Here is a 25,183-nt window from a genome sequence, read left to right on the forward strand (position 1 = left end):
CTGGGGTCATCCTTATGACATGTTGACTGCATGTCTTGTGGGCCCTGGGGTCATCCTTATGACATGTTGACTGCATGTCTTGTGGGCCCTGGGGTCATCCTTATGACATGTTGACTGCATGTCTTGTGGGCCCTGGGGTCATCCTTATGACATGTTGACTGCATGTCTTGTGGGCCCTGGGGTCATCCTTATGACATGTTGACTGCATGTCTTGTGGGCCCTGGGGTTCATCCTTATGACATGTTGACTGCATGTCTTGTGGGCCCTGGGGTCATCCTTATGACATGTTGACTGCATGTCTTGTGGGCCCTGGGGTCATCCTTATGACATGTTGACTGCATGTCTTGTAGGCCCTGGGGTCATCCTTATGACATGTTGACTGCATGTCTTGTGGGCCCTGGGGTCATCCTTATGACATGTTGACTGCATGTCTTGTGGGCCCTGGGGTCATCCTTATGACATGTTGACTGAATGTCTTGTGGGCCCTGGGGTTCATCCTTATGACATGTTGACTGCATGTCTTGTGGGCCCTGGGGTCATCCTTATGACATGTTGACTGCATGTCTTGTGGGCCCTGGGGGTCATCCTTATGACATGTTGACTGCATGTCTTGTAGGCCCTGGGGTCATCCTTATGACATGTTGACTGCATGTCTTGTGGGCCCTGGGGTCATCCTTATGACATGTTGACTGCATGTCTTGTGGGCCCTGGGGTCATCCTTATGACATGTTGACTGCATGTCTTGTGGGCCCTGGGGTCGTCCTTATGACATGTTGACTGAATGTCTTGTGGGCCCTGGGGTCATCCTTATGACATGTTGACTGCATGTCTTGTGGGTCCTGGGGTCATCCTTATAACATGTTGACTGCATGTCTTGTGGGCCCTGGGGTCATCCTTATGACATGTTGACTGCATGTCTTGTGGGCCCTGGGGTCATCCTTATGACATGTTGACTGCATGTCTTGTGGGCCCTGGGGTCGTCCTTATGACATGTTGACTGAATGTCTTGTGGGCCCTGGGGTCATCCTTATGACATGTTGACTCCATGTCTTGTGGGTCCTGGGGTCATCCTTATGACATGTTGACTGCATGTCTTGTGGGCCCTGGGGTCATCCTTATGACATGTTGACTGCATGTCTTGTGGGCCCTGGGGTTCATCCTTATGACATGTTGACTGCATGTCCTGTGGGCCCTGGGGTCATCCTTATGACATGTTGACTGCATGTCTTGTGGGCCCTGGGGTCATCCTTATGACATGTTGACTGCATGTCTTGTGGGCCCTGGGGTCATCCTTATGACATGTTGACTGCATGTCTTGTGGGTCCTGGGGTCATCCTTATGACATGTTGACTGCATGTCTTGTGGGCCCTGGGGTCATCCTTATGACATGTTGACTGCATGTCTTGTGGGCCCTGGGGTCATCCTTATGACATGTTGACTGCATGTCTTGTGGGCCCTGGGGTCATCCTTATGACATGTTGACTGCATGTCTTGTGGGCCCTGGGGTCATCCTTATGACATGTTGACTGCATGTCTTGTGGGCCCTGGGGTCATCCTTATGACATGTTGACTGCATGTCTTGTGGGCCCTGGGGTCATCCTTATGACATGTTGACTGCATGTCTTGTGGGCCCTGGGGTCATCCTTATGACATGTTGACTGCATGTCTTGTGGGCCCTGGGTCATCCTTATGACATGTTGACTGCATGTCTTGTGGGCCCTGAGGTCATCCTTATGACATGTTGACTGCATGTCTTGTGGGCCCTGGGGTCATCCTTATGACATGTTGACTGCATGTCTTGTGGGCCCTGGGGTCATCCTTATGACATGTTGACTGCATGTCTTGTGGGCCCTGGGGTCATCCTTCTGACATGTTGACTGCATGTCTTGTGGGTCCTGGGGTCATCCTTATGACATGCTGACTGCATGTCTTGTGGGCCCTGGGGTTCATCCTTATGACATGTTGACTGCATGTCTTGTGGGCCCTGGGGTCATCCTTATGACATGTTGACTGCATGTCTTGTGGGCCCTGGGGTCATCCTTATGACATGTTGACTGCATGTCTTGTGGGCCCTGGGGTCATCTTTATGACATGTTGACTGCATGTCTTGTGGGCCCTGGGGTCATCCTTATGACATGTTGACTGCATGTCTTGTGGGCCCTGGGGTCGTCCTTATGACATGTTGACTGCATGTCTTGTGGGCCCTGGGGTCATCCTTATGACATGTTGACTGCATGTCTTGTGGGCCCTGGGGTCATCCTTATGACATGTTGACTGCATGTCTTGTGGGCCCTGGGGTCATCCTTATGACATGTTGACTGCATGTCTTGTGGGCCCTGGGGTCATCCTTATGACATGTTGACTGCATGTCTTGTGGGCCCTGGGGTCATCCTTATGACATGTTGACTGCATGTCTTGTGGGCCCTGGGGTCATCCTTATGACATGTTGACTGAATGTCTTGTGGGCCCTGGGGTTCATCCTTATGACATGTTGACTGCATGTCTTGTGGGCCCTGGGGTCATCCTTATGACATGTTGACTGCATGTCTTGTGGGCCCTGGGGGTCATCCTTATGACATGTTGACTGCATGTCTTGTAGGCCCTGGGGTCATCCTTATGACATGTTGACTGCATGTCTTGTGGGCCCTGGGGTCATCCTTATGACATGTTGACTGCATGTCTTGTGGGCCCTGGGGTCATCCTTATGACATGTTGACTGCATGTCTTGTGGGCCCTGGGGTCATCCTTATGACATGTTGACTGCATGTCTTGTGGGCCCTGGGGTCATCCTTATGACATGTTGACTGCATGTCTTGTGGGCCCTGGGGTCATCCTTATGACATGTTGACTGCATGTCTTGTGGGCCCTGGGGTCATCCTTATGACATGTTGACTGCATGTCTTGTGGGCCCTGGGGTCATCCTTATGACATGTTGACTGCATGTCTTGTGGGCCCTGGGGTTCATCCTTATGACATGTTGACTGCATGTCTTGTGGGCCCTGGGGTCATCCTTATGACATGTTGACTGCATGTCTTGTGGGCCCTGGGGGTCATCCTTATGACATGTTGACTGCATGTCTTGTAGGCCCTGGGGTCATCCTTATGACATGTTGACTGCATGTCTTGTGGGCCCTGGGGTCATCCTTATGACATGTTGACTGCATGTCTTGTGGGCCCTGGGGTCATCCTTATGACATGTTGACTGAATGTCTTGTGGGCCCTGGGGTTCATCCTTATGACATGTTGACTGCATGTCTTGTGGGCCCTGGGGTCATCCTTATGACATGTTGACTGCATGTCTTGTGGGCCCTGGGGGTCATCCTTATGACATGTTGACTGCATGTCTTGTAGGCCCTGGGGTCATCCTTATGACATGTTGACTGCATGTCTTGTGGGCCCTGGGGTCATCCTTATGACATGTTGACTGCATGTCTTGTGGGCCCTGGGGTCATCCTTATGACATGTTGACTGCATGTCTTGTGGGCCCTGGGGTCATCCTTATGACATGTTGACTGCATGTCTTGTGGGCCCTGGGGTCATCCTTATGACATGTTGACTGCATGTCTTGTGGGCCCTGGGGTCATCCTTATGACATGTTGACTGCATGTCCTGTGGGCCCTGGGGTCATCCTTATGACATGTTGACTGCATGTCTTGTGGGCCCTGGGGTCATCCTTATGACATGTTGACTCCATGTCTTGTGGGCCCTGGGGTCGTCCTTATGACATGTTGACTGCATGTCTTGTGGGCCCTGGGGTCATCCTTATGACATGTTGACTGCATGTATTGTGGGCCCTGGGGTCATCCTTATGACATGTTGACTGCATGTCTTGTGGGCCCTGGGGTCATCCTTCTGACATGTTGACTGCATGTCTTGTGGGTCCTGGGGTCATCCTTATGACATGCTGACTGCATGTCTTGTGGGCCCTGGGGTTCATCCTTATGACATGTTGACTGCATGTCTTGTGGGCCCTGGGGTCATCCTTATGACATGTTGACTGCATGTCTTGTGGGCCCTGGGGTCATCCTTATGACATGTTGACTGCATGTCTTGTGGGCCCTGGGGTCATCCTTATGACATGTTGACTGCATGTCTTGTGGGCCCTGGGGTCATCCTTATGACATGTTGACTGCATGTCTTGTGGGCCCTGGGGTCGTCCTTATGACATGTTGACTGCATGTCTTGTAGGCCCTGGGGTCATCCTTATGACATGTTGACTGCATGTCTTGTGGGCCCTGGGGTCATCCTTATGACATGTTGACTGCATGTCTTGTGGGCCCTGGGGTCATCCTTATGACATGTTGACTGCATGTCTTGTGGGCCCTGGGGTCATCCTTATGACATGTTGACTGCATGTCTTGTGGGCCCTGGGGTCATCCTTATGACATGTTGACTGCATGTCTTGTGGGCCCTGGGGTCATCATTATGACATGTTGACTGCATGTCTTGTGGGCCCTGTGGTTCATCCTTATGACATGTTGACTGCATGTCTTGTGGGCCCTGGGGTCATCCTTATGACATGTTGACTGCATGTCTTGTGGGCCCTGGGGTTCATCCTTATGACATGTTGACTGCATGTCTTGTGGGCCCTGGGGTCATCCTTATGACATGTTGACTGCATGTCTTGTGGGCCCTGGGGTCATCCTTATGACATGTTGACTGCATGTCTTGTAGGCCCTGGGGTCATCCTTATGACATGTTGACTGCATGTCTTGTGGGCCCTGGGGTCATCCTTATGACATGTTGACTGCATGTCTTGTGGGCCCTGGGGTCATCCTTATGACATGTTGACTGCATGTCTTGTGGGCCCTGGGGTCATCCTTATGACATGTTGACTGCATGTCTTGTGGGCCCTGGGGTCATCTTTATGACATGTTGACTGCATGTCTTGTGGGCCCTGGGGTCATCCTTATGACATGTTGACTGCATGTCTTGTGGGCCCTGGGGTCATCCTTATGACATGTTGACTGCATGTCTTGTGGGTCCTGGGGTCATCTTTATGACATGTTGACTGCATGTCTTGTGGGCCCTGGGGTCATCCTTATGACATGTTGACTGCATGTCTTGTGGGCCCTGGGGTCATCCTTATGACATGTTGACTGCATGTCTTGTGGGCCCTGGGGTCATCCTTATGACATGTTGACTGCATGTCTTGTGGGCCCTGGGGTCATCCTTATGACATGTTGACTGCATGTCTTGTGGGCCCTGGGGTCGTCCTTATGACATGTTGACTGCATGTCTTGTGGGCCCTGGGGTCATCCTTATGACATGTTGACTGCATGTCTTGTGGGCCCTGGGGTCATCCTTATGACATGTTGACTGCATGTCTTGTGGGCCCTGGGGTCATCCTTATGACATGTTGACTGCATGTCTTGTGGGCCCTGGGGTCATCCTTATGACATGTTGACTGCATGTCTTGTGGGCCCTGGGGTCATCCTTATGACATGTTGACTGCATGTCTTGTGGGCCCTGGGGTCATCCTTATGACATGTTGACTGCCTGTCTTGTGGGCCCTGGGGTCATCCTTATGACATGTTGACTGCATGTCTTGTGGGCCCTGGGGTCATCCTTATGACATGTTGACTGCATGTCTTGTGGGCCCTGGGGTCATCCTTATGACATGTTGACTGCATGTCTTGTGGGCCCTGGGGTCATCCTTATGACATGTTGACTGCATGTCTTGTGGGCCCTGGGGTCATCCTTATGACATGTTGACTGCATGTCTTGTGGGCCCTGGGGTCATCCTTATGACATGTTGACTGCATGTCTTGTGGGCCCTGGGGTCATCCTTATGACATGTTGACTGCATGTCTTGTGGGCCCTGGGGTCATCCTTATGACATGTTGACTGCATGTCTTGTGGGCCCTGGGGTCATCCTTATGACATGTTGACTGCATGTCTTGTGGGCCCTGGGGTCGTCCTTATGACATGTTGACTGCATGTCTTGTGGGCCCTGGGGTCATCCTTATGACATGTTGACTGCATGTCGTGTGGGCCCTGGGGTCATCTTTATGACATGTTGACTGCATGTCTTGTGGGCCCTGGGGTCATCCTTATGACATGTTGACTGCATGTCTTGTGGGCCCTGGGGTCATCCTTATGACATGTTGACTGCATGTCTTGTGGGCCCTGGGGTCATCTTTATGACATGTTGACTGCATGTCTTGTGGGCCCTGGGTCATCCTTATGACATGTTGACTGCATGTCTTGTGGGCCCTGGGGTCATCCTTATGACATGTTGACTGCATGTCTTGTGGGTCCTGGGGTCATCTTTATGACATGTTGACTGCATGTCTTGTGGGCCCTGGGGTCATCCTTATGACATGTTGACTGCATGTCTTGTGGGCCCTGGGGTCATCCTTATGACATGTTGACTGCATGTCTTGTGGGCCCTGGGGTCATCCTTATGACATGTTGACTGCATGTCTTGTGGGCCCTGGGGTCATCCTTATGACATGTTGACTGCATGTCTTGTGGGCCCTGGGGTCGTCCTTATGACATGTTGACTGCATGTCTTGTGGGCCCTGGGGTCATCCTTATGACATGTTGACTGCATGTCTTGTGGGCCCTGGGGTCATCCTTATGACATGTTGACTGCATGTCTTGTGGGCCCTGGGGTCATCCTTATGACATGTTGACTGCATGTCTTGTGGGCCCTGGGGTCATCCTTATGACATGTTGACTGCATGTCTTGTGGGCCCTGGGGTCATCCTTATGACATGTTGACTGCATGTCTTGTGGGCCCTGGGGTCATCCTTATGACATGTTGACTGCCTGTCTTGTGGGCCCTGGGGTCATCCTTATGACATGTTGACTGCATGTCTTGTGGGCCCTGGGGTCATCCTTATGACATGTTGACTGCATGTCTTGTGGGCCCTGGGGTCATCCTTATGACATGTTGACTGCATGTCTTGTGGGCCCTGGGGTCATCCTTATGACATGTTGACTGCATGTCTTGTGGGCCCTGGCGTCATCCTTATGACATGTTGACTGCATGTCTTGTGGGCCCTGGGGTCATCCTTATGACATGTTGTGATGCCATCCTGCCCTGGTTGTCATTTGGTGACAAGGACCATGTTATTTTGCTGTTCTTTGACAAAAATGTCTCTCTTTCAGCTTAGGGGATTTCTTCATTGTCTGAAGATGATGCATCGTCCTCTGGGTGGTATTCTTCCCCCATCTTCTTCTTCAGATACCTCCTCCTCTTCTAAGTCATTGTTCTCTCGTTCCTCCTGGACATTTGACCTGTTGGGCACCGAAACGTTGCACTCATGGCTTCAACAGAGAGAACTGGGGGTCATCTGCAGCACCTTTACAGCCTCTGACTGCATTCCCCATTGGTAAACAATGCTTTCAATAAATATTTATTTTGTCTGAAATGTTTATTTTGTCTGTGAATTTGAGTCATGTGTGGGGTCATGTGTGGGGTCATGTGTGGGGTCGTGGAGGGGTCATGTGTGGGTCGTGGAGGGGTCGTGGAGGGGTCATGTGTGGGGTCGTGAAGGGGAGATGCTGCACATGCTGCACAAAGTTGTAGTTTTGGCTGAGTTCAATCGGTAGCACAGATCATCTACATTTCTCATTGTGTGTGTGTGTGTGTGTGTGTGTGTGTGTGTGTGTGTGTGTGTGTGTGTGTGTGTGTGTGTGTGTGTGTGTGTGTGTGTGTGTGTGTGTGTCTGTGCGTGTGTGTGTGTGTCTGTGTGTGTGTGTGTGTTTGTGTGTGTGTGTGTGCGTGTGTGTGCGTGTGTGTGTGTTGCAAACAGGATGGAGAGAAAAAAATACATGATCCTACATGTAGACACACAGCAGAAGAGTAATGTGTCTGTCTGTCTTTGGCAGAGGGAGGTTAAACTCGTCCTCCTGAAGTGTTCCCAGCAGATATTAATCATCCTGTTCTGGAATGAAGGATCCTGGTCATAAATCACCAACTGACCTCTCTCTTTGCCTCCCTCTCCCTCCCGCTCCCTCTACCTACCTCTCACGCCCTCTCTTTATCCCTGCCTCCCTCTCTCTCTCTCGCTCTCTTTCTCACTCTCTCTCTCTCCCTCCACTCTCTCTCTCTCTCCGTCTCTTCCTCTCTCCCTCTCTCTTCCTCTCTCTCTTTTCCTCTCTCTCTCTCTCTCTCTCTCCGTCTCTTCCTCTCTCTTCCTCTCTCTCTCTCTTCCTCTCTATCTTTTCCTCTCTCTCTCTCTCTCTCTCTCCGTCTCTTCCTCTCTCCCTCTCTCTTCCTCTCTCTCTCTCTCTTCCTCTCTATCTTTTCCTCTCTCTCTCTCTCTCTCTCTCTCTCTCTCTCTCTCTCCGTCTCTTCCTCTCTCCCTCTCTCTCTTTTTCTTTTCCTCTCTCTAACCAAGACTCTATCAATCACACATCCATACGCACACACACACACGCACACACACACACACACACACACACACACACACACACACACACACACACACACACACACACACACACACACAAAGCGGAGTGCCTGTGTGCAGCCCTTAGCCGAGGTATACTGGCCATAAGGTGCCTTATTGCTTTTATAAACTGGTCACCAACATAATTAGAGCAGGGAAATTAAATGTGTTGTCATACCCGTGGTATATGGTCTGATATGCCATGGCTGTCAGCCAATCAGCATTCAGGGCTTGAACCACCCAATTTACAAATGCATATATACCGTACACAGTTATAGTGCACGAATAAAACCCTTTGGAGAAAAATTGTTCCATCACGTTATTTCTAAGTTCCCTCTCTACAACTGTATTCTCCCATGTGTTCTACCATTCCCTCTGAAAAGAACACACTTTTACATCACTACAAACACTACCAGTCAAAAGTTTGGACACACCTACTCATTCCGGGGGTTTTCCTTATTTTGACTATTATTTTGACTTTTCTACATTGTAGAATAATAGAGACGGCATCAAAACTATGAGATAACACATATGGAATCATGTAGTAACCAAAAAACTATAAAACAAATTAAAATAAATGTTATATTTGAGATTCCTCAAAGTACCCACGCTTTGCCTTGATGACAGCTTTGCACACTCTTGGCATTCTCTCAACCAGCTTCATGAGGTAGTCACCTGGAATGCATTTCAATTAACAGGTGTGCTTTGTTAAAAGTTTGTTTGAGCCAATCAAGTTTGTTTGTGCCAATCAGTTGTGTTGTAACAAAGTAAGGGTGGTATACAAAATATATCCTTATTTGGTAAAAGACCAAGTCCATATTATGGCAAGAACAGCTCAAATAAGCAAAGAGAAATCACATGAAGGTCAGTCAAGACGGAAAATGTCAAGACATTTCAAGTGCAGTCGCAAAAAACATCAGGCACTATGATGAAACTGGCTCTCATGAGGACAACCACAAGAATGGAAGACCCAGAGTTACCTCTACTGCAGAGGATAAGTTCATTAGATTTACCAGCCTCAGAAATTGCAGCCCAAATAAATGCTTCACAGAGTTCAAGTAAAAGACACATCTCAACAGCAACTGTTCAGAAGAGACTGTGTGAATCAGACCTTCATGGTTGAATTGCTGCAAAGAAACCACTACTAAAGGACACCAATAATAATAAGAGACTTGCTTGGGCCAAGAAACACAAGCAATTGACATTAGTCCGGTGGAAATCTGTCCTTTGGTCTGATGAGTCCAAATTTGAGATTTGAAGAATGGAGGAGGGGGAGGTATGATGGTGTGGGGGTGCATTGCTGGTGACACTGTCAGTGATTTATTTAGAATTCAAGGCACACTTAACCAGCATGGTTACCATAGCATTCCGCAGCGAAACACCATCCTATCTGGTTTTCGCTTAGTGGGTCTATCATTTGTTTTTCAACAAGACAATGACCCAACACACCTCCAGGCTGTGTAAGGGCTATTTGACCAAGAAGGAGAGTGATGGAGTGCTGCATCAAATTACCTGGCCTCCACAATCTCCCGACCACAACCCAATTGAGATGGTTTGGGATGAGTTGGACCGCAGAGTGAAGGAAAATCAGTCAACAAGTGCTCAGCATTTGTGGGCACTCTCTAAACCAGCTTCATTCCAGGTGAAACTGGTTGAGAGAATGCCAAGAGTGTGCAAAGCTGTCATCAAGGCAAAGGGTGGCTACTTGAAGAATGTTTAACACTTTTTTGGTTACTACATGATTCCATATGTGTAATGTCATAGTTCTGATGTCTAACCCTAACCCTAACCCTTATTATACAATGTAGAAAATAGTAAAAAAAAAATAAAGAAAAACCCTTGAATGAGTAGGTTTACCAAACTTTTGACTGGTACTGTACCTGTCGCTCTGGATAAGAGCGTCTGCTAAATGACTTAAATGTAAATGTAATGAAAGCCCCACTGTATTATTTCTCAACCTAAACCTCAACCTAAACCTCAGCCAAGCACCTCCACCTACAGCTCAAACTAAACCTCAGCCAAGCACCTCAACCTAAACCTCAGCCAAGCACCTCAACCTTAACCTCCGCCAAGTACCTCAACCTAAACCTCAGCCAAGCACCTCAACCTAAAGCTCAACTTTAGCCAAGCACATCAACCTAAAGCTCAACCTCAACCTCAGCCAAGCACATCAACCTAAAGCTCAACCTCAACTTCAGCCAAGCACATCAACCTAAAGCTCAACCTCAACTTCAGCCAAGCACATCAACCTAAAGCTCAACCTCAACTTCAGCCAAGCACATCAACCTAAAGCTCAACCTCAACCAAGCACATCGACCTAAAGCTCAACCTCAACCAAGCACATCAACCTAAAGCTCAACCTAAACCTCAGCCAAGCACCTCAACCTAAACCTCAACCTAAGCCAAGCACATCAACCTAAAGCTCAACCTCAACTTCAGCCAAGCACATCAACCTAAAGCTCAACCTCAACCAAGCACATTAACCTAAAGCTCAACCTCAACTTCAGCCAAGCACATCAACCTAAAGCTCAACCTCAACCTCAGCCAAGCACATCAACCTAAAGCTCAACCTAAACCTCAGCCAAGCACATCAACCTAAAGCTCAACCTAAACCTCAGCCAAGCACATCAACCTAAAGCTCAACCTAAACCTCAGCCAAGCACCTCAACCTTAACCTCCGCCAAGTACCTCAACCTAAACCTCAGCCAAGCACCTCAACCTAAAGCTCAACCTAAACCTCAGCCAAGCACCTCAACCTCAGCCAAGCACATCAACCTAAAGCTCAACCTAAACCTCAGCCAAGCAACTGAACCTAAACCTCAACTTCAGCCAAGCACATCAACCTAAAGCTCAACCTCAACTTCAGCCAAGCACATCAACCTAAAGCTCAACATCAACTTCAGCCAAGCACATCAACCTAAAGCTCAACCTCAACCAAGCACATCAACCTAAAGCTCAACCTCAGCCAAGCACATTAACCTAAAGCTCAACCTCAACCTCAGCCAAGCACATCAACCTAAAGCTCAGCCAAGCACCTCAACCTAAAGCTCAACCTAAACCTCAGCCAAGCACCTCAACCTCAGCCAAGCACATCAACCTAAAGCTCAACCTAAACCTCAGCCAAGCAACTGAACCTAAACCTCAACTTCAGCCAAGCACATCAACCTAAAGCTCAACCTCAACTTCAGCCAAGCACATCAACCTAAAGCTCAACATCAACTTCAGCCAAGCACATCAACCTAAAGCTCAACCTCAACCAAGCACATCAACCTAAAGCTCAACCTCAGCCAAGCACATCAACCTAAAGCTCAACCTCAACCTCAGCCAAGCACATCAACCTAAAGCTCAACCTCAACCTCAGCCAAGCACATCAACCTAAAGCTCAACCTAAACCTCAGTCAATCACATCAACCTAAAGCTCAACCTCAACTTCAGCCAAGCACATCAACCTAAAGCTCAACCTAAACCTCAGCCAAGCACATCAACCTAAAGCTCAACCTCAACCTCAGCCAAGCACATCAACCTAAAGCTCAACCTAAACCTCAGCCAAGCACATCAACCTAAAGCTCAACCTAAACCTCAGCCAAGCACACCAACCTAAAGCTCAACCTCAACCTCAGCCAAGCACATCAACCTAAAGCTCAACCTCAACCTCAACCTCAGCCAAGCACATCAACCTAAAGCTCAACCTCAACCTCAGCCAAGCACATCAACCTAAAGCTCAACCTCAACCTCAGCCAAGCACATCAACCTAAAGCTCAACCTCAACCTCAGCCAAGCACATCAACCTAAAGCTCAACCTCAACCTCAGCCAAGCACATCAACCTAAAGCTCAACCAATAAAAGGTTTGTCTCTCACTTCTAATACCACACAGGGATTAACATTTGAAGGACAACAAGACAGTCGTCTTTAATCTGCTCTATTAAAGCTTTTATCAAACATTCTTCATATTTATCCACAGCAAAACATTGTTTTATAGCCCCTTGCTAGGTGGATGAAAGACAACTGTAATTCAGACACATAGCTAATGTTTATCTCAACCTGAAGTCAATGCTACTCCGTACAATGATCAATGGCTAGAATACAGGAACACCCCTAGATATTGAAGCTCGGGAAATTGATTCGTTGATATTAAAAATTCAACAGTGAGTTTCATTACTTCCAGAGTAAATTCTCTTTCCCTTGTACGACATTTTATTAAATGACTCTCCTCACAAGCCTATTGGGATGCCATTTTAACTACAGACTTACTCTAAAAGGGAAAAGAGACAGACACTGAGACAGAGAGGAGAGAGAGGAGAGGGGGAGAGAGGAGAGAGACGAGAGACAAGAGAGAGGAGAGAGAGGATAGAGGAGAGAGAGGAGAAAGAGGAGAGAGAGGAGAGAGGGGAGAGGGAGGAGAGAGAGAAGAGAGAGGAGAGAGAGGAGAGAGAGGAGAGAGGGGAGAGGGAGGAGAGAGGAGAGAGAGGAGAGAGGGGAGAGAGAGGAGAGAGAGGGAGAGGGGGAGAGAGAGGAGAGAGGGAGAGGGAGAGAGAGGAGAGAGAGGAGAGAGAGGAGAGGGGGAGAGAGAGGAGAGAGGAGAAAGAGGAGAGAGAGGGAGGGGGAAGAGGGAGAGAGGGAGAGGGAGAGAGGGGAGAGAGAGGAGAGGGGGAGAGAGAGGAGAGAGAGGGAGAGGGGAGAGAGAGGAGTGAGAGGAGAGAGAGGAGAGGGGGAGAGAGAGGAGAGAGAGGAGAGAGGGAGAGAGAGGAGAGAGAGGAGAGAGAGGAGAGAGGGAGAGAGGGGAGAGAGAGGAGAGAGAGGAGAGGGGGAGAGAGAGGAGAGAGGGGAGAGGGAGAGAGAGGAGAGAGGAGAGAGAGGAGGAGTGGGAGAGAGAGGAGAGAGAGGAGAGAGGAGAAAGAGGAGAGGGAAGAGGGAGAGAGGGGAGAGGGAGAGAGAGGAGAGAGAGAGAGGGGAGAGAGAGGAGAGAGAGAGAGAGGGGGAGAGAGAGGAGAGAGAGGAGAGAGGGAGAGAGAGAGGAGAAAGAGGAGAGAGAGGAGAGGGGAAGAGGGAGAGAGGGGAGTGAGAGGAGAGAGAGGAGAAAGAGTAGAGAGAGGAGAGGGGAGAGAGAGGAGAGAGAGGAGAGGGGAGAAAGAGGAGAGAGAGGAGAGGGGGAGAGAGAGGAGAGAGGGGAGAGGGAGAGAGGAGAGAGAGGAGAGAGAGGAGAGAGAGGAGAGAGGAGAAAGAGGAGAGAGAGGAGGGGGAAGAGGGAGAGAGGGGAGAGGGAGAGAGAGGAGAGAGAGGAGAGGGGGAGAGAGAGGAGAGAGAGGAGAGGGGGAGAGAGAGGAGAGAGAGGAGAGAGGGAGAGAGAGGAGAGAGAGGAGAGAGGGAGAGAGAGGAGAGAGAGGAGAGGGGAGAGAGAGAGGAGAGAGAGGGAGAGGGAAGAGGGAGAGAGGGGAGAGGGAGAGAGAGGAGAGAGAGGAGAGGGGGAGAGAGAGGAGTGAGAGGAGAGAGAGGAGAGGGGAGAGAGAGGAGAGAGAGGAGAGAGGGAAAGAGAGGAGAGAGAGGAGAGAGAGGAGAGAGGGAGAGAGGGAGAGGGAGAGAGAGGAGAGAGGAGAGAGAGGAGAGAGAGGAGAGAGAGGAGAGGGGGAGAGAGAGGAGAGAGAGGAGAGAGGAGAAAGAGGAGAGAGAGGAGAGGGAGAGAGGGGAGAGGGAGAGAGAGGAGAGAGAGGGGAGAGAGGGGAGAGAGAGGAGAGAGAGGAGAGGGGGAGAGAGAGGAGAGAGAGGAGAGAGGGAGAGAGAGGAGAGAGAGGAGAGGAGAAAGAGGAGAGAGAGGAGAGGGAAGAGGGAGAGAGGGGAGAGGGAGAGAGAGGAGAGAGAGGAGAAAGAGTAGAGAGAGGAGAGGGGGAGAGAGAGGAGAGAGAGGAGAGAGGAGAAAGAGGAGAGAGAGGAGAGGGGAAGAGGGAGAGAAGAACAGTAACCAGGTCTACTGTGTGTGAGAACATGAATGAGAGACAGAGAGACAGAGAGAGAATAGGTGGTATAGTACAGCAGTAGAGGAGTGAGAAATTGTGACTGAATAGGTTAAAGGAGGCTTCAGCACTACCATTGCTGCTCTGCACAGATTCTCCCTCCCCTCTTTTTACATTTGGAAAACTGGCACGTCTCCAACTGCCAGTTAGTGACTTTTGATCTGTACGTGGTTATATCATCGTAATGTCATCTCCATAGGGTAAACAATTCATTAAATCATGGTTCCATAATTGTAATCCCCATAGAGTTGACAGAGCTCATTATACAGTCAGTGGTATAGGACTGTTGGGACCTTAAGAAAATACTAATGAGTGATTTTATACAAAACCAGGACAAATAGCAAATGTTTAAATATATTGTTGAACATAACATACTCTACTGGCATATACCAGTTCCAGAGTGGGATTTCTCCTAGTTTTAAAGTCGTGGCCCATTTTATACAGAGATCTTGGCCCAGTAGGCAATGCAACCAATCACAGCCCTACTTTTATTTGTATCGTTGCACATCTTGCCATTCACCAGCATGGGGCGACCATTTTGAATCCATTTTCGAATTCACTGTTGGTATTGCATAAAATTGGCTCATAAATATAGAAGTATCAGAGATCCTATTCTGGAACTGTGACATGCCCATAGAGTATATTATATTCAACAATATATCGAAACATTTGCTAAATCAGAAACGTTGTTATTACAATATTCATACATTAATGTGAAGAGAATGTTATTGAAATCAAAATGCACATTTTTGCTTTGTTGCAGCTACAGATGAAAGATTACGGAGTCTTAAAATATATCTACTTTGATTAATTATTTCTCAATTATGCTTTTAGACACCAATGTCAAATATATGTCAACGATCCTTCCGCCAAAGGATTATTCTATAGATTTAATGTCTGGAAAAAATCCAAAACCATGACCTTTTTTATCTTGGTTTCGTACGCACATTTTCTCCTTCCTCTGCTCCTGGCTGCATGTTCTGCCATAGAGATAGATTGAATAGAACAGGTATCCCCATTCCAGTCAATGATGGCATAATGGCTGGACTGGCGGCCATTGCGAGTGTACTCATTAGGGCTGGGCGATTTTACGATTGCATCATCTATCGACGATGTTTAACCTCTTGCTCCTACTGAGACGCGCTTGCGTCCCATCCAGAGCTCTGGAAATGCAAATGCGCTACGCTAAATGCTAATAGTATTAGTTAAAACTCAAACGTTCATTAAAATACACATGCAGGGTATTGAATTAAAGCTACACTCGTTGTGAATCCAGGCAACAAGTCAGATTTTTAAAATGCTTTTCGGCGAAAGCATGAGAAGCTATTTTCTGATAGCATGTAACACCACAAAAGACCCGCAGGGGACGTAAACAAAATCATTAGCATATTCGGCGCTACACAAACCGCACAATAAAATAGAAAACATTCATTACCTTTGACCATCTTCTTTGTTGGCACTCCTAGATGTCCCATAATCACTATTGGGTCTTTTTTCGATTAAATCGGTCCATATATAGCCTAGATATCGTTATATGTAGACTGTGTGATCAACGGAAAAAAACAGCGTTTCATAACGTAACGTCATTTTTAAAAATTCAAAAAGTTGACGATAAACTTTCACAAAACACTTCGAAATACTTTTGTAATGCAACTTTAGGTATTAGTAAACGTTAATAAGCGATCAAATTAATCACAAGACGAAGTATATTCTATAGCTGTCCGTCTGGAAAAATGTCCGGCTAGAAACTCAACCAAAATATCCTGTCCTAGACCTGAAGAACTGCGCTGCCTTGCATCTGTTTGACCAAGAAACAAATCGTAGGCAAATGACAAGACTCTAGCCACCGTGTGGAAGCTGTAGGTACTGCAACCTCAGCCCCATTAATTGTGGTTCACCTTTATCAATGGGTTCAAGTCGCGCAGCAATATATTTTTCCATTTTCAGTGATCAGTTTTTCCTGCGCTTTCCGATGAAACGCACGTTATGTTATAGCCACAGCCGTGATTTAACCAGTTTTATAAACGTCTGAGTGTTTTCTATCCACACATACTAATCATATGCATATACTATATTCCTGGCATGAGTAGCAGGGCGCTGAAATGTTGCGCGATTTTTAACAGAATGTTCGAAAAATTAGGGGGTAGAAGGAAGAGGTTAACAGCCATCGTCAATGGTTGTCGACAACACCGTGATGTCACAAATGGTTTAGATTATACTGTAGCGCCGAAGCCTGGCAACGCACATCAGCCCAGCGCAGTGAGCACACAGCATGGCACCATGCCTAACGACCTATCCCCTATTTGCCCTAGCCTAAATTTGAAATGCATATGTGGTAGTTAGAATACATTATAAGTTTAATAGCCACCACTGAATTCATTTATAGGCCTAACAGAGTTCCATCTTAGAATGTTATCTGAGAATAGCCTAAATAAAAACATAGTATAGTAATAATGAGAGAGAGAGAACGAAACAATTGCAAGATATACCAACTGAATAGGAAGTTGAAACAAACCTGGTATGTTTCTGCTTTACTTGACCAAAGTGTAGGCAAAATCCCTCCTTGCAAACCAAACAGCCAATAATATAGGCCGACACATAGGCTACTGTCAAGAACAGTATATTCAAGGACATTAAAGGGTTTATTAATGTCCTTGAGTTGCACAACGGACAATCAGAAGCATAAGCTCCTGAAGCATCACTTTCAAATAGGGGAACAAAAATAAATGAATGATGAGTCAGTGTCGGATGTCTCACACACAACTTTATCTTTAATAGCTTACACATTGTGCATTGATATCCCGAGTGGCGCAGGGGTCTAAGGCACTGCATCTCAGTGCAAGAGGCATGGTTTGAAACCAGGCTGTATCACATCCGGCCCGTGATTGGGAGTCCCACAGGGCGGCGCACAATTGGCCCAGCATTGTCTGGATTTGTCCTGGTTAGGCCGTCACTGTAAATAAGAATTTGTTCTTAACTGACTTGCCTAGTTTAATAAAGGTTAAATAATAAATAAATACAGGTTTAAATGGTTTAAATATACATTTAAGTCAACAATAATCAAATAAAACAAATGATTCCTATTATTCTTTATAACACTTGAATTAACATTGGCTTAGGTTAAAGCATCCTTATCCTATGCCTTTTGCCTATTGATCTGTAGAAATCCTAAATACAAATCACAAAATAAATAAAGTAGGCTAAACGAAATAAGTAAGAAAATAACCTGTCTTCATTCAGCTGTTAGTTTTGAAACAGTTTTGAGGGTTATTTTGTTTTCATGGATGTATTCATCCATAACTGTGGGTTATACGGTAACTGTGCCAGCCCTAAAACACACACACAAAAGCACACGCACACACACACACAGAATTGGATGTGTATTAGTGCAGCTGAAGCCTTTAAGAGGGTCAGTGTGACTAGGCCTCTGGCCTGGCTGAGAGGGCACAGTCCCTGGAGAGAAGAGGCCGTGTGTGTGTGTGGTAATTTAGGGTTTATCCACTAATCTGCTGAAGCCTGAAAATCCCCAACATCATCTGTCAGGCAGGATAGAGTACACACACACACACACACACACGCACGCACACACACACGCACACACACACACACACATGCACACACACACGCACACACACACACACAGAGAGAGTGAGAGAGAGAGAGAGAAACAGAGACAAAGAGACTGAGAGAGAGAGAGAGAGACTCCTTATGGACTCAAACCGAAAATACATACAATAAAATACACTTTTTCCCAAACACCCAGCGCACCCTAGACTTTCTGTCTGAGGACCAACTAGGGTCAACCAGCCACATAATAATATACCCAGCGCACCCTACACCTTCTGTCTGAGGACCAACTAGGGTCAACCAGCCACATAATAATATACCCAGCGCACCCTAGACCTTCTGTCTGGGGACCAACTAGGGTCACCCAGCCACATAATAATACACACAGCGCACCCTAGACCTTCTGTCTGAGGACCAACTAGGGTCACCCAGCCACATAATAATACACACAGCGCACGCTAGACCTTCTGTCTGAGGACCAACTAGGGTCACCCAGCCACATAATAATACACACAGCGCACGCTAGACCTTCTGTCTGAGGACCAACTAGGGTCACCCAGCCACATAATAATACACACAGCGCACGCTAGACCTTCTGTCTGAGGACCAACTAGGGTCACCCAGCCACATGATAATACACACAGCGCACGCTAGACCTTCTGTCTGAGGACCAACTAGGGTCACCCAGCCACATGATAATACACACAGGCACCCTAGACCTTCTGTCTGAGGACCAACTAGGGTCACCCAGCCACATGATAATACACACAGGCACCCTAGACCTTCTGTCTGAGGACCAACTAGGGTCACCCAGCCACATGATAATACACACAGGCATCCTAGACCTTCTGTCTGAGGACCAACTAGGGTCACCCAGCCACATAATAATACACACAGCGCACGCTAGACCTTCTGTCTGAGGACCAACTAGGGTCACCCAGCCACATGATAATACACACAGGCACCCTAGACCTTCTGTCTGAGGACCAACTAGGCTCACCCAGCCACATAATAATACACACAGCGCACCCTAGACCTTCTGTCTGAGGACCAACTAGGGTCACCCAGCCACATAATAATACACACAGCGCACCCTAGACCTTCTGTCTGAGGACCAACTAGGGTCACCCAGCCACATAATAATACACACAGCGCACCCTAGACCTTCTGTCTGAGGACCAACTAGGGTCACCCAGCCACATAATAATACACACAGCGCACGCTAGACCTTCTGTCTGAGGACCAACTAGGGTCACCCAGCCACATGATAATACACACAGGCACCCTAGACCTTCTGTCTGAGGACCAACTAGGGTCACCCAGCCACATGATAATACACACAGGCACCCTAGACCTTCTGTCTGAGGACCAACTAGGGTCACCCAGCCACATAATAATACACACAGCGCACGCTAGACCTTCTGTCTGAGGACCAACTAGGCTCACCCAGCCACATGATAATACACACAGCGCACCCTAGACCTTCTGTCTGAGGACCAACTAGGGTCACCCAGCCACATGATAATACACACAGGCACCCTAGACCTTCTGTCTGAGGACCAACTAGGGTCACCCAGCCACATGATAATACACACAGGCACCCTAGACCTTCTGTCTGAGGACCAACTAGGGTCACCCAGCCACATAATAATACACACAGCGCACGCTAGACCTTCTGTCTGAGGACCAACTAGGGTCACCCAGCCACATGATAATACACACAGGCACCCTAGACCTTCTGTCTGAGGACCAACTAGGCTCACCCAGCCACATAATAATACACACAGCGCACCCTAGACCTTCTGTCTGAGGACCAACTAGGGTCACCCAGCCACATAATAATACACACAGCGCACCCTAGACCTTCTGTCTGAGGACCAACTAGGGTCACCCAGCCACATAATAATACACACAGCGCACCCTAGACCTTCTGTCTGAGGACCAACTAGGGTCACCCAGCCACATAATAATACACACAGCGCACGCTAGACCTTCTGTCTGAGGACCAACTAGGGTCACCCAGCCACATGATAATACACACAGGCACCCTAGACCTTCTGTCTGAGGACCAACTAGGGTCACCCAGCCACATGATAATACACACAGGCACCCTAGACCTTCTGTCTGAGGACCAACTAGGGTCACCCAGCCACATAATAATACACACAGCGCACGCTAGACCTTCTGTCTGAGGACCAACTAGGCTCACCCAGCCACATAATAATACACACAGCGCACGCTAGACCTTCTGTCTGAGGACCAACTAGGGTCACCCAGCCACATAATAATACACACAGCGCACCCTAGACCTTCTGTCTGAGGACCAACTAGGGTCACCCAGCCACATGATAATACACACAGCGCACCCTAGACCTTCTGTCTGAGGACCAACTAGGGTCACCCAGCCACATAATAATACACACACAGTACTCAAGGGAATGATTGAAAAAGCTTCTTCTACATTCCCCAACGTACAAGTGGTTATCTCCACCCTGCTATCACAAAAATAATTCCACCCTGCTACCACGAAAATAGTTCTACGCTACTACAACTAAAAGACTTCCACCATGCTACCATATGCCCTGCAGGCACAAATATGACAACATAACCAACAAAAACGGGTCACAACTCCTGCAGCTCTGTCGCACGCTGGGTATGTATATAGTCAATGGTAGGCTTAGAGAAGACTCCTACTGTAGGTACAGCTATGGCTCATCTCTTGGCAGTAGTACTGTAGACTACTTTATCACTGACCTCAACCCAGAGTTCATAGTCAACCCACTGACTCCCCTATCAGATCACAGCAAAATCACAGTCTACTTGTGACAGAGGAATACTCAATCATGAGGCACCAAAGTGATGAGGTCATCATTGTAAATAAGAATTTGTTCTTAACTGACTTGCCTAGTTAAATAAAGGCAAAATAATAATAAAAAAGAATAACAATGGAAGGAAAGTAGTGTGGAAACCTAACAAAAAACAATTAGGCAACAACATATTCAATCAACTTGCCTAGTTTTAAAATGATAAACTTGGATTAGCTAACACAATGTGCCATTGGAACACAGGGGTGATTGTTGCTGAAAATGGGAATCTGTTCACCAATGTAGATATTCCATTAAAAATCAGCCTTTCCAGCTACAATAGTCATTTACAACATCAACCATGTCTACACTGTATTACAGATCAATTTGAAGTTATTTTAATGGACAAAAGAATGTGCTTTTCTTTCAAAAACAAGGACATTTCTAAGTGACCCCAAACTGTTGAACGGAGGTCTAAATACAGTTGAAGTTGGAGGTTTACATACAGTTAGCCAAAAACAGTTAGCCAAAAACATTTAAACTCTGTTTTTCACAATTCATGACATTTAATCCCAGTAAAAATTCCCTGTCTTCGGTCAGTTAGGATCACCACTTTATTTTAAGAATGTGAAATGTCAGAATAATAGTAGAGAGAATTATTTATTTCAGCTTTTATTTCTTTCATCACATTCCCAGTGGGTCAGACATTTACATACAGTGAATTAGCATTTGGTAGCATTGTCTTTAAACTGTTTAACTTGGGTCAAACGTTTTGGGTAGCCTTCCACAAGCTTCCCACAATAAATTGGATGGATTTTGGCCGATTCCTCCTGACCCAGCTGGAGTAACTGAGTCAGGTTCGTAGGCCTCCTTGCTCTCACAAGCTTTTTCAGTTCTGCCCACAAATTATCTATCGGATTGAGGTCAGGGCTTTGTGATGGCCACTCCAATACCTTGACTTTGTTGTCCTTATGAAGCCATTTCACCTCAACTTTAGAAGTATGCCTGGGGTCATTGTCCATTTGGAAGACCCATTTGCAACCCAGCTTTAACTTATACTGATATCTTGAGATGTTGCTTCAATATATCCACATAATTTTCCTCCTCGTGATGAGATCTATTTTGTGAAGTGCACCAGTCCCTCCTGCAACAAAGCACCCCCACAACATGATGCTGCCAACCCCGTGCTTCACGCTTGGGATTGTGTACTTCGGCTTGCAATCCTTCCCCTTTTTCCTCCAAATAATGATGGTCATTATGATCAAACAGTTCTATTTTTGTTTCATCAGACCAGAGGACATTTCTCCAAAAAGTACGATATTTGTCCCCATGTGCAGTTGCAAAGCGTAGTCTGGCTTTGTTATGGCGGTTTTGGAGCAGTGGCTTCTTCCTTACTGAGCGGCCTTTCAGGTTAAGTCGATATAGGACTCGTTTTACTGTGGATATAGATACTTTTGAACCTGTTTCCTCCAGCATCTTCACAGGGTCCTTTGCTGTTGTTCTGGGATTGATTTGCACTTTTCTCACCAAAGTACATTCGTCTCTCGGAGAAAGAAGGCGCCTCCTTCCTGAGCGGTATGACGGCTGCGTGGTTCCATGGTGTTTATACTTGCGTACTATTGTTTGGTCCTGGGGGCTCTGTTCACAAACGGACTCCACAGAGCCCCAGAACAACACCACAATTAGACCCAACCAAATCATGAGAAAACAAAAAGATAATTACTTGACACATTGGAAAGAATTAACAAAAACCTAGAGAGCTATTTGGCACTACACAGAGGGAACACAGAGGCAGAATACATGACCACTGTGACTGACCCAACATTAAGGAAAGCATTGACTATGTACAGACTCAGTGAGCATAGCCTTGCTATTGAGAAAGGCCACCTCAGGCAGACCTGGCTCACAAGAGAAGACAGGCTCACTGCCCACAAAATGAGGTGGAAACTGAGCTACACTTCCTAACCTCCTGCCAAATGCATGACCATATTAGAGAGACATATTTCCCTCATATTACACAAACCCACAAAGAATTTGAAAACAAATCAAATGTTCATATCGGGTGATATATCACAGTGTGCCATCACAACAACAAGAGTTGTGACCTGTTGCCACAAGAGAAGGGCAACCAGTGAAGAACAAACACCATTGTAAATACAACTCATCCCGTTTGTACTTGAACTATTTGCACATGATTACAACACTGTATATAGACATACAGTCACATTTGAAATGTCTTTAATATTTTGGAACTTTTGTGAGTGTCATGTTTACTGTTCATTTTTTATGATACTTTTGTTTATTTATTTCATTTGCATTGGAAATGTAAACCTATGATTCCCATTCCATTAAAGCCCCTTCAATTAAAATTGAATTGAGAGAAAGAGAGAGAGAGATAGAGAGATGATGAAGTACTTGGCCTGAGTCATCTCATTTCATAACAGTGCATTACTCAGTAGACAGTTAAAGACAGACAGGTAGTTAGACATTACTCAGTAGACAGTTAAAGACAGACAGGTAGTTAGACATTACTCAGTAGACAGTTAAAGACAGACAGGTAGTTAGACATTACTCAGTAGACAGTTAAAGACAGACAGATGGTTAGACATTACTCAGTAGACAGTTAAAGACAGACAGGTAGTTAGACATTACTCAGTAGACAGTTAAAGACAGACAGGTAGTTAGACATTACTCAGTAGACAGTTAAAGACAGACAGGTAGTTAGACATTACTCAGTAGACAGTTAAAGACAGACAGGTGTTTAGACATTACTCAGTAGACAGTTAAAAACAGACAGGTAGTTAGACAATGGTTGTGAAGGTTAGCTTGTACGAAGAAAATTGTGAGATTGGGCCATCTCCCTCACAGCCCATCCAAACCATGCTGTGTGTGTCTGTGTGTGTATGTGTGTGTGTGCCAAGCCAAGCCAAGTAGGGCAGCCTGAGGGCTTGTGTGGTGATTGTAGCTGACGCAGCCTGCTGTCCACTGTGAGCTCTTAGTAACACCAAAGACCACAGCCAGATAGGAGACACACACACACACACACACAGAGAAGTAATGCAGTCTGGCAGGTGAAGAGAGAATGAGGACACATTAGGGTTAATCGGACGTTTGCTCTCTGACCACTGCAGAGAGCGTGTGTGTGTGTGTGTGTGTGTGTGTGTGTGTGTGTGTGTGCGTGCATGTGTGTGTATGGTTGTGTCCTTAATGATCTCATCAGAGATTTGTGCCTTCTCACTTATTCATCTGCCACTCTCAGAGGGAGGGATGGAGGGATCAGACAGGGATCGCAGAGAAGAAGGAAGCAGAGAGAGAAAGAGAGATTGAAAAAGACAGAGTAGCGGATGAATGAAAGTGTAAAGCCCAGTGGGGTGTGCTACCATGTAACACACTCTATATCAAACTCCTTACATCCTGATGTGATACAAATCAGAGATTTGAGTGAATATTCAGAGGCTATATGGACACATGTCTAGTAGCTAAGGATTCTGCCCTGAATGAACGACACGTGGGATCAGTTGGAGTGGGGTTTAAACCAATCACCATGAGGCTGCAGGTTTAAACCAATCACCATGAGGCTGTAGGTTTAAACCAATCACCATGAGGCTGCAGGTTTAAACCAATCACCATGAGGCTGCAGGTTAGAACATCTTCTTTTAATAGACTCAGACAGACAGACAGACAGACAGACAGACAGACAGACAGACAGACAGACAGACAGACAGACAGACAGACAGACAGACAGACAGACAGACAGACAGACAGACAGACAGACCAGACAGACCAGACAGACAGACAGACCAGACAGACAGACAGACAGACAGACAGACAGACAGACAGACAGACAGACAGACAGACAGACAGACAGACAGACAGACAGACGCAAAGCCACGACAGAGCCGGGCAGGGGCCTTGCAAGATTGAACACTGTCCCACCCAATCAGGAGGGTTTAAAATATATTTAAACATTTCATTTGTTCTTTGTATTGTTTCCCGACTAATCAGAAATGTTGAAAAATGTAGTAGGAAGTTAGAGGGATCTAATTGGTTATATTGCAATCATACAGTACCACTAAAACGCAAGTGTTCCCCACTACAGTGATCAATGGAAAATGCAGTATTCATCATGGAAGTGGTATGTTTTATTGACTGGAATACAGTTGGACAGGGGACAACGTTTTCTGTCCAATGTGTAGATATTTCCCAGAGGCCACTATAGAAGGCTCATTTGTTAGAGATGGCTATAAGGATTCGAAACACCTTTGCAAGGCATGCTTCCATCAGGAATTCCCATCCCTTATTGAAGTTTTTGACAGCTTCAGCCCTGCCATTTTCCCTAACATCAATAGACTACTCAGGTCCATCATTACCTTTCCTATGACTTCATGTTCTGCCAAGAGT

This window comes from Oncorhynchus nerka, linkage group LG5 (genome assembly GCF_034236695.1).
Source record: "Oncorhynchus nerka isolate Pitt River linkage group LG5, Oner_Uvic_2.0, whole genome shotgun sequence".
Taxonomy (NCBI): Eukaryota; Metazoa; Chordata; class Actinopteri; order Salmoniformes; family Salmonidae; genus Oncorhynchus; species Oncorhynchus nerka.